Below are 11,561 nucleotides of genomic sequence, written 5' to 3' on the forward strand. Positions count from 1 at the left end.
ACTACTATTACTACTGGCTATTTACAGATTATTTATACACCCATACCTGCACACCTTGCTTATCACACATCCTCTCATTCTACACATACTTTTCCCCTGTCACTGACACTGTTTATGCTTTGACAAACTTGTGGCTGCATGCTTAGCTTTAACAAGAGTGACCTCCTCACCGGCTCAATTCCTATACAACACCATGCAGGAGTGGACACTGGCAGTTTTATTGTTACACTCTGACATGTTCCTGCCGCACCCCCCTCTCACTTTCCCCCCAGTCCTGGACTGGCTGGAGGAAGTGTGTGGGCTGGGTCTAGTTTAGGGGAGTAAAGGGCAAGTCTGTGGGCCTGATCTGGCCCACGGGGCCAGCCGCACACCATTCATTTGGCCCCGTGGGTCATCCCAGAGGGCTGGTTGAGTGACACCTGGACTAGGCCCATTCCATATGGACAGCAAAGGAGGGCAATAGTCAGAGCCCATAGGATCAGAACAGCTGTTTTAACATCTGGGTACCACAGGCACAGGAGAGCAGAGGGGATAAGCCTAGGCACCCGTGTACAGCCCCAGCAGAAGTCCATGAACTTGGTGCACCTACTCTACTGTTAGAAATATTATTAAAAATGCATTATCAATAGTGTTGTTAGAACAGCACAGCTGCCAGCTCTCCCTGTCTCCCTGGTGGAGGGGGGGCGGGTTGGAGATTGAAAAAAAAAAGCTACTAAAGGCTCTTTGTATTAAGGTATCACTCTCTCTTTGTTCTGCAAATTTACTATCTCTTTGTTACACTAAATCACACTTCCTTTCATGCCCCCCACATTTCTCAGGCTAGAGAAGAGTAATTGCCATCTTGTCCTTGGGTTTGAACTTCTTGTAACCTAAAGTACTTTCTGAGCAAGCGCAATTAGCTAATACATATAAGCCTATCCGCCCCGCATACATAAGTAGTTAATTATAATACACATGCGATGTATGACGTGACATCATTTCATATATGTTTGTATGAACCGGAAATGAGTTGTAAGAGTTCCTGCTTCTGTACACGTGCTCAGGAGAGAGGGGATAAAAGCCTGCTAAGAAGTGTTCCCCGCGGGCAGAGAGTTTGGTCTTTTGTCTTCTCTCTCTGACCCTATTTGCAAATATATACCTTTTGTATTACCAACAATGTGTGCCTACAGGATCATTAATATTCATGAGCCTCCAAAGAAACGAACCGTGATTTTTACATCACTACAACCAGACTAGCTGCTACAGCAGTGGTCACAGTCCCTGTCTGCCCACAGAAGGGGAATGGGCAACATTCAACACTCTGACAGGAAGCCCAACTCCTGGCATGGTTACCAGGCCACAGTCCCCTCTGTAACCTCAGCAGAATCCAGCTCTGGGCTGGAGAACAATCTAGGTAGGTATCCCATGGCTGAATAGGAAGACCTCTCTGCATGGCTTTTGCACTATGCAAAATGAGAGTGCAAGGAGAGATTGTGGTTTCCTGCTGATGCAAAATGCTGCTAGAGTGTGTATTTCTTCAATGAAGTGCCTTTCCACTCAATGTTTTGCTTACCTGCCACAACTGTAACAGGGAATAGCTTTAGGTGAAGAGCTGTGCAGTCAGTCTGCCTAGACTTTCCCATGAGCTTTCTCTAGTCACTATTTAAGTGCTTGGCACCATCACTGGGGGCAGTAGGGCTCTCTGGACAACTGTTATGCTGAAGTTGCCTGAGGCCACTGGGTTAGGATGAGGTTTGCAACCATGAGTGTTTGAAGAGAGAGAGTTAAGAGTGGAGGCAATAAGGGAATCCAGTAACGGCTGCTTAAGTCATGCTGATAAGGATAGGGATATGGTTCCAGTTAGAAATCCCAGAGCTAGGGTGAGGAGTGGGTGAAGTGGTAGAGCTGCAGGGGTTAACACAGCTCTCACTTATCCCTCACCACTCACACACATCCCCAACAGGGATCCAAAGCCCCTGCTTACCCCATCCCTGAATTCCCAGGAGCCCCAGAGACCAAATATCCTGGCTATACAGGCTGGACTTGGCCTGTGGGCCACATGTTTGACACTCCTGATATTGGGTAAAACATGAGGCAGAAAGATAGGCTGGTTTGTTAGCCATCTATTTATGAGTGAATCTTTCAACATATTTATGAGTGAATACAGCTATAGGGACCATTTGAAATTATTTAAAATGAGTAACTCAAAGGCCAGATAAAATGCGTCCATCTATACCAGAAGAGCTTACTCATCTTCATCTGCTTTGAGATCCATCTGGGACTTCACACTGCTCCAATACTGGGTTATTTCTTGTGTGTTATATGGTTAAGAGAAGTTTCCCTAGGACTTTCAAGTCCACAAGGGCTTTGTTTTCCCCCAGCTGCACTCAGCAAGAGTTTGGGTCATGAAATTCATACCAGAACTACATTTCCTTGATTAATTCCACTTGGAGGGCAAAACTGCTCTTTTCCCTCTTTCCCTACAACTCAGCTTAACACAAAATGATCATCTTTATATTTCTCCACATGGTAACCAATGGAAAAGGTTGAGTTACTGTTATGGATTTTTTTTTTCAGCAAGCATATTAATCACTCTGCAAGCACACCATAAAGTACCATAGCAGCAAATACAATGCATTCAGAGATAACAGACATGCTGGGCTTTGTGATTCCAGGATAAATAGTTCCTGTTCCTTCTGATAGTTTACATTCCCTTTCTGTACAAAACTTTTTAAAAGGTTTTTCCGTTATCCTTAATTACTTGAGGTGTTTATGTATGAGACTGGTCTGAATTCTAGGTCAAGTCTGATTGGTGTGTCTGTGTTTGGTTGATCTGGATAAGCCCTAAACCTTGCGATAACTAGCCTTCATATTGTAACATGTCACCGACACTGAATGCTAATGGAAACACTTGTTTGTTTTATTTTCTGAAACCAATAACATTGATTTTGTAACTAGTGTGAATAACAGCCAGTTTGTTTTATCATAAGTAATAATGTGTTAAATCATGCCTCCAGCTATTCTTACTCTCTAGATCTGTTCTATTTGAAGTGGCTAAAACTGGAAACAGTAAACCATGTATGAGCTAGTTATTGCCCTAGTATAATCTCAATGTCTGGATTTTCCCCCCATTTTTAAATAACTATACTTTTCAACTCTGCTATAGCTCTCCACAATAATACTTATTTTTCTCATCAGAACAGACGCAATGGTGGCAGATGACAGAAAAAGGAACAATGGTCTCAAGTTGCAGCAAGGGAAGTTTAGGTTGGATATTAGGAAAAGCTCTCTCACTAAGAAGGTGGCAAAGCACTAGAACAGATTACCTAGAGAGGTAGTAGATTCTCCATCTTTAGAGATTTTTAAGGTCCAGCTCAACAAAGCCCTGGCTGGAATGATCTAACTGAGGATGGTTCTATTTGAGCTGGGGGTTAGACTAAAGCAGTGGTTCCCAACTTTTTTTTTCTGCACCCTGCTGCTGGGATTGGAGCATGGCAGTGGTGGCCTGGGGGCAGGGGAGCTCCCAGCATGCAGCGTGGCTCCTCTTTTCTGTGCAGCACCACCAGCAATGCTCCCGCAACCCTCACTTTTGGGTCGCGACCCGGGGTTGGGAACCGCTAGACTAGATGATCTCCTGAGGCCCTGTCGCAGAGCACTTAGGTGCCATGCTCCTTGTAAAGATGGGAAACTGCTAGGGAAAGAGCCCTAGCAGTGAGTGAAGAGGCACAGGTGCAGGTTTCATAGATTTCATAGACATTAGGGCTGGAAGGGACCTCAGAAGATCATGAAGTCCAGCCCCCCACCCAAAGAGCAGGAAGTCAGCTGGGATCATAGGATCCCAGCAAGATAAGCATCCAGTTTGCTCTTGAAGGTGTTCAATGTAGGTGTTTGAACAACCTCTGATGGCAGGCTATTCCAGACCTTGGGGGCTCGGACAGTAAAGAAATTCTTCCTTATGTCCAGCCTGAAATGGTCTCACAGTAGTTTACGACTGTTTGACCTCGTCATCCCTTGGGGCACTCTGGTGAACAAACGTTCCCCCAGATACTGGTGGTCGCCCGTGATAAACTTATAGGTGGCCATCAGGTCACCCCGAGCCTGTACTTTTCCAGGCTAAAGAGCCCCATGGCTCTCAGCCTGTCATCATAAGGTCTGTTTCCTGACCTCTGATCATGCGCATGGCTCTTCTCTGGACTCTCTCAAGCTTCTCTACATCCTTTTTCAATTGTGGAGCCCAAAACTGGATGCAGTACTCCAGCTGCGGCCTCACCAAGGCCGAGTACAAGGGGAGAATGATGTCCTGGGATTTGCTCGAGAAGCATCTATGGATGCAAGCCAGCGTTTTGCTCGCTTTACTAGCTGCAGCATCGCATTGCAGGCTCATGTTCGTCTTGTGGTCAATGATGACCCCCAAGTCTCTTTCTTCTGCAGTGCTAGTCAACGTAGCACCGCCGAGCTTATAAGGATGCTGCAGGTTTTTCTTCCCAAGGTAGAGAACCTTGCATTTTTTGGTGTTAAACACCATCAGGTTCTCATCCGCCCATTTGCTGAGCCTGTCCAGGTCAGCCTGGATCACCCTCCTGTCTTCTGGCGTGGATGATTTGCCCCAAAGTTTGGTGTCATCGGGGAACTTGGCCAGTCCACTCCTGACTCCAATGTCCACATCATTAATGAAGATGTTGAACAATATGGGTCCAAGGACAGAGCCTTGAGGGAGCCCACTGGTCACAAGACACCATGATGAGTGACTGCCATCAATTACAACCCTCTGGGTCCAATCACGGAGCCAATTTCCCAGCCAGTGGATCGTGGTGGACCCAAGGCCACAACTGGCCAGTTTCAGCAAGAGGTAATCATGGGATACCAGATCAAAGACTTTTTTGAAGTCAAGATATATGACATCAATCTCATCTCCCTTGTCCAGGTGATAGGTCACCTGGTCATAGAAGGAAATGAGATTGGGCAAGCAAGACCTAGCCACAACAAACCCATGCTGGCTATCCCTTAGGATTGCTAGGGCAACTGCTGGCAGTCAGCTGACCAGAAGGGGTAGGGCCTGGATCCCATATAAACCCCAGGGCTGAGGCCACGAGGGCAGTTCCCTGCTGGCAGCTAAGGGGCTGGTAACTCTGCCTGAGCAAGAACAGAGAGGAGGCCAGAATGCATAAGCAGTTGTTACGGGTGAATGACAGAGCGCGCCCTTGAGGGTGGCTCAAAGAACATTGCAGCTGATTGGCAAAGGTTTATGTTATAGCCTAGGGGCTTGAGTTTTATGTCGACTGTTTACTACTGGTGGTTTGGGTGAGGCTATTAGGGGTTGGAGGAGGCCTCATAGGGGACCCACGGCAGCATGGGAACCCGAGCCCCAAGCAAAGGGGGGCAGTGAGGAAAAGCCCCAGGCAAAGGGGGGCAGCGATTGATGAGTGCCTGTGGGGCGCGGTGAGAGACAAGGCTGCAGAAAGCCTGAGCGCCAGAGGGCACAGAGAGAGACAAGGGCCGTGGCCAAGACTGAACAACGTCCAGTACATCAGCGAGGCTTGGGGCATAGTAAAGGGAAGGATGGAGCCATGCATAGCCCATAAGACCAGGATGCATAGAAGCCCCATTATGAGAACCAGACAGTGATTGCAGGAGAACCATGGCCAAGAGGACGAACAGCAGCCTCCCTTTAATATATATAAGATCAAGACGTGGCGGGCGAGATTTGTGGGTGCTTTGAAGCAAACTTGGTACGGTAAGGGGGTGCTAGGGGAGATCATGGCCACCCCTAGGACTCTGCTCCGTGACAGGCCCCTTCCAACCCTGATTTTCTATGACTCTGACTGTTGTTCAGAAAACAGCATTGTATGTCCTTAAGCAGAGTTTCTGCATTCATTTATATTAATATTTGTCTGCCACTGTGCAGCTCAGCTTCCCCAAGTTGTTTAATATATGGCTGGAATTGCATAGTGATCCTTAATTTTTCTTATAAAAATATGATCTCCGCTCATTTCAAGAATTCACTATCTTACACGTGATTCCCTAGTCATCAGTATATATAAAATCATCATTAGCAGTGGATTGTAAGATAGTAGTGCCTACTGCACTGGAACCCCAGGGAGCCACTGGAACATATGTATCAGATTGGGAAAGATGACAGCTAGGCCACATTCTCAATACATGGCACTAATGATTGATTAATACCCATCCATCCCCTGGCAGTACCATGTAGGATAGGATATCTCCTTGCTCCTAGGTAAGAAAAAGGAAGAGATGAACTGTCCTGTCATTCCGCCTCCCAAAAAAGAAACCTATTCCTTATACTTATTCTTGTAGCTCAGATGGGAACGCATTGTGTCCTGTAGCACAAACATCTCAGGGATCAAGTTTAGCTTGTAGGATAAGGTTTATTAAGGTAGTATGGAAAACACACATTTTAAATAAAAATCTTAGGAAGCCACACACACAACTGCATTAGAACAAATGCCTATTATTTAGGTCCCATAGTTCAATAACTTGAAATATAGGAAATACCAAATGTATCCTTGCCTGTGGACATGGGCAGGTCTAGGATTTTGAAAGGGCAGTGCAGATGGTATAGCACATCATCACATATAAACTAGATGCATTATTAACAGGCTATGGGGGTAGCACTATATTATTCAGTTTAAGATAAAAAATATATAAATATAACTATCAGAATGTGCACTGGTTTGCTAGATTTACATATAAAGCTCTAGAAAACACAACAAACTAGGCAAAAAAAGTCTAGTCAAATATCATTAGTTCTGTAGTTGTAGTTAAATTTATGCCTCTTCATGTCCATACAACAAAATTTAGCCTTCTTGAGCATCTTAACAGTACCTCCAATACTTCACTGTCAGTCATTTCTTCATCCGAGTTACTATTACTATACATGAGTTAAGGTTTTTAGCTATCCTTAAAAACAGTTTGCAGTGTAATAGAAGAGAGGCATTTCCGAGAATAGCTAACAGGCAGCCAAATTGCAGAAAAAAGAACAGCTTGAATAATAAAATAGCAAGACCATTAAAAAGAAAAGAGGGTCATTAACACTTGTGAAGTGAAGGGAAGTTAGTCTGAATCAGGGAGGTGACAATGAGCCATGAAGTCAGTTGACTCTCATCACTGCCTGAATAGAATTGCCAGTGCCCCTCCCCCCGCAACTGATTTTAAAGTTTCGGTGGAACAAAAATCAAAAGGGGGTGCAACTGCATTATTACACCCCACCCGGGATCCTTCCCTGCCCATGGAACCTAATTTGTCTCCCTTAGGTATCTGCATTTGAATATAGTCTTTAATGACAAGATGACATAGAATTTTTCCTCCCCAAGAACTCCTTCTTTATTTAGTGCAACCAAATGGATGCAAGATTAAATTGCAATTGGGACTGAGATTGAATTGAGTCTGCAAGTGCAGCAGTAAATTCTCCACTTCCTAACTTTCAAGTGCCTGACTATGCAAACTAAATGTTCTTGTAGCAGATTTTTTAAAATGTGATACAAAATGCCAAAGTCTGTTTAAACAGAGGGCTATAATTAACGGTCTACTCAACTTGAGGCAGCACCTGGTCAATTTTGCAAGAAGATCACAGGGCCAGCCACTATTTTCATGGCTTATAATGGCAGGGTTGCCCCCACACCTGATGGGCTAAGGGGCCCCAGTAGTCCTATCCCCCACCACTGATTGGCTGAGGGCTGTCCATCATGCAGCCCCGCACCTCACCTCTGGTGGAGAGGGGCAGGGCTGCATGACAAGTGGCCCCCTCGGCCAATCAGTGGCAAGGTGTGTGGTCAGCAGTCATCTTTCTGCTTCCCTTTGTGCCTCCCCCCCCAGCAGGCTACCTGGATAGAAGGACTGCTGGCTTTCACTGGGGACTAATCATTTTACTTTTAGTAAATTTTTTCCCCCATTAGGGATTTCACAGATTTTGCAATTAAAGGTGAAATTGTGATTTGAGTAGCTACAATTACTTTTGGGGGGGGGGGTTGATGACACATTCCCTTTTGACTTATGATGTTACAGGACCCCTGGTCCTGGAACTACCATTACATTTGTCCACTGCAGCTTCTGTTTCATTCAGCCAGCCTTTTTATTTTTCTTATTGCTATAACATGGTTCACTTTATACCAGGACTTCACCCATTATGTTATGGTTAGTTATTTTCCTTAATTATTAACTCCTAATAATGTCCTTACGCTAAAGTCCTCTGCAACTGGAAGTGTACTGAGGACAGTCTCACCTCGTGTAACAGGTAGGGACATGGGTGGGAAATCCATCTTGTCCCAGGGCTACAGGACCAGAAAATGGGAAAGCCTCATCAGAGGTAAACCCCAGACCAAGGTAAAAGGAAAAAAACAACAACAACATACCTGTTGCAGGGGTCGGGAGAAGCGAGGAAACGCGTGGTGGGAAACTGTCCGTGCAGTTTGTCAGCTGCACCCATATCCAGCTGGGGCCAGGTGACATCATGAAGAAACACCACCTGGCAAAGATAAAAAGCAGCCACGAAAGTGCAGAAGAGGGGACGCGGAGGACTGGAGGAGCAGCAGGAGACTGCGATCTGCAGCAGCAGCAGCCACAGCTGTGGAGGATCCCTGAGCCGGGGAAGACCAGGAGGGATCAGAAGAACCAGCAGGGAGACCGGCAGCCAGAGACATGGAGGATCCCTAGGCCAGGGAAGACTGGCAGGAGTGGGAAGCGTCGGTAGGGAGACCGGCAGAGGCAGCAGCAGCTGCGAGGGATCCATGTGCTGGAGGCGACTGACTGAGAATCAGTGGAACCACCGGAGAAGTCAGCAGTGGCTACAGTGAGAGCCGGCATAGGAGCTCCCTTCAGAGGCAACGGGTACTGCAACTCCAGGGTGGAGGCGGGTCCTGGAGGAAAGGAGAGAGAGACCCCAGCTGGGGTGAAAGCACAGACCCTGACCAAGAGGGCGCGCTAGCCTAGGGGCATTAGGGGTTAGGAGAGTACAGGACTCTCCCCGTGGGCGCTCCTCTTCCTTTTGTTCTCCCTGTTGTTGTGCTCCCTTGGCAGTCACATGGTTAGTTTCATTAATTTGTTTCGCGTCGGGTCACTACAGGAAAAGGGGCTATGGTGAAGGTATTGTTTGTGTTCCCCTTTTAGGGTTTGTCTATTTTAGTTCCCTGGAGAGAGTAGAGTGGCGGTGCTCTTAGCGCCAGACTAGGGTAGCCAGGATGTTGCCCAAGGGTGAGAAGAAACCACAGGAGAATGCAGTGAGGGCCAGTGGCATCAGACATGCAAGGCCCAGGGCACCGAAGAAGACAAGCCCAAAGGCCGAGAGTCACCAAACCCTCCGGGTCTGGCCAGGGCACTCATCTACAAGAGGAGATGCAGGAACCGGGGAGGATATCAGCAGGGGATTGCCGCAAAAGATTTGGAGGCGCATCTCAAAGGCTGGCGCGTGGCCGGGTTGTAGGGGAGGTTGGAGCCCAGTGAACATCCACTGTGACGCGTGACAGCTCTGGAGGCATCCTCAAAGGGGACCCCCTCCACTGAAGGATCATAAAAAAGTCGTGGCAGGCGAGTTTGGGGGTCACCTTGAAGGTAGCTGAAGAACCCTCTGGGGTTTGCACAAAGCTCCCTGGTGAGCAAGGTCAGCAGCTCAGGCAAAGGCAGCATGAGAGCAAACCATCGTGAGGAGGCGGGCACACATCTACCATACACTGCCCTTCTAATTCATAGTATGTAGCTAGAAAGACTTTACTGAAATAAGCAGCCAAATGTCGTAGGCAACTAAGCCACTCTAGCATGATTCAGTCCTACTTATTAATACCTGAAAATACATTTCTTCTAGAACACCTTTGAGATATCTTAGAAGGTTAATAAAAAAAATACATTGAGGCATGGGCGACTGGTGCCTCCCAAGTCTGGAGGGACATCAGCAGGGCACAACTGAGGGAGGGAGGTCCCCTAGCAGTTGGTCACTGAAGCATTTCTGCCACCCGTACTTCCATCACCAATGTGCCACCGGCAAAGCTAATTTTACTGGAGGGGCACAAGTGCTCCCTGCGTCCCCTCTACATGTCACCTATGTTGAGGTTGCCTCAAGTGGTTTACAACAGAAATGATACAAACCAAGGAGTTAAGAACCTGCCTCCCTCAAAAATACATATCATCTTGCCACAAACCTTTAAAATCCACTTATACCAAATGGATAAAATCAGAGACAGTCAGTCAAAGACACATAATCCATACATAAGAAAGCAAGTGTAATAGAAGTAGGTATGTCTAGCATAAAAACTATAGTGAATACTTCCATACATTGATACATCTTGATTAAAACCAAGCACAATTTTGTGTTGATTAAAAGAAAGCCTTTGTAAAAAGTTGCCCTGCCCCTTGGCAGGAGCAGGGTATCCTGGTATGCTAGTTGACATCATAGTTTCATAGTTTCTAGGGTCAGAAGGGACCTGAGCAGATCATCAAGTCCAACCCCCTCCCATGGCAGGAAAATGTACTGGGGGCAAACGACCCCAGCGAGGTATACATCTAGCCTCCTCTTAAAGACCCCCAGGGTAGGAGCCAGCACCACCTCTCCTGGAAGTTGGTTCCAGATCCTAGCTGCCCTGACAGTGAAGTAGCGCCTCCTGATATCTAACCTAAACCTACCCTCTGCCAGCTTGTGACCGTTATTCCTGGTCACTTCTGGTAGTGCTTGGGGGAACAGGGACTTCCCAATGCCTATTGGGCATTCCCCAGTCCATTCTCAGCTATTGTGTAAAGACAGGGATATTAAAGAGCTGTTACCATATTTGTGCCCTAGATACCTAATAGGAGGTGATGCGTTTTCACTTTCTGTGCTGAGACCTCAAGCTAAAAGCTCCAGGTGAGAGACTAATTCTAAGAAAATGTGTTTTTATCTTTTTCTCTCTGAACTGTATGCCTCCTTCTTGCTGAAATAGTGAGGTATTTTCTATTCTGCAGTTTAAAAAACAGAACAAAACTTAAACCTGCAGACATTATTTCAGGTGATGTGAGAGATTATTGCTGGTGTATGTGATGTTAAATTTTGTGCAGTATAAGAGCATAAGACCTATATACTCAAACCTAGCTGCTTAACATGAGGCTGCAAGCATTTTAGGTATCTATATAGAAATGGCCTAATTTTGAGTGTTGTTCAGCAACCCGGGCTCCCATAGAACTGGGCGAGAACTGTATGTGATCACCACACCTTTGAAAACTAGGCCGCTTCGATTATAGTGGATTTAGAAAAGCCTATCTTTAGTACTTAGGCTGGCTGCAGAGGTAAGAACAAACAAGTCCCAGGTTCAGCTGTAATGAGAAATATGGAGGAAATGTTTGTAATGGTAGGACAGCTCACCTGTTTTCCCTGAGGCATTAAAAGAGTGAAAGGCAAAGATCAGGTGGCTTAGTACAGGTGAATAGCCAACATTCCCTTGAGTTCTACATAATCTTTTGCTCACTTTAAGGCATTTTAAAAGGTATTGCAAGTAACTTTATATATACTTAAGTAAGCTGTACATTATACATAGCTTTTACCATATTAAGTTGATACTTTTTAAAGATTTGCTCTCATACTTCTGAATTACCTTGTAGAAAAC

Source organism: Crocodylus siamensis, chromosome 4 (assembly GCF_052110815.1).
Source record: "Crocodylus siamensis isolate JL-2025a chromosome 4, ASM5211081v1, whole genome shotgun sequence".
NCBI lineage: Eukaryota > Metazoa > Chordata > Crocodylia > Crocodylidae > Crocodylus > Crocodylus siamensis.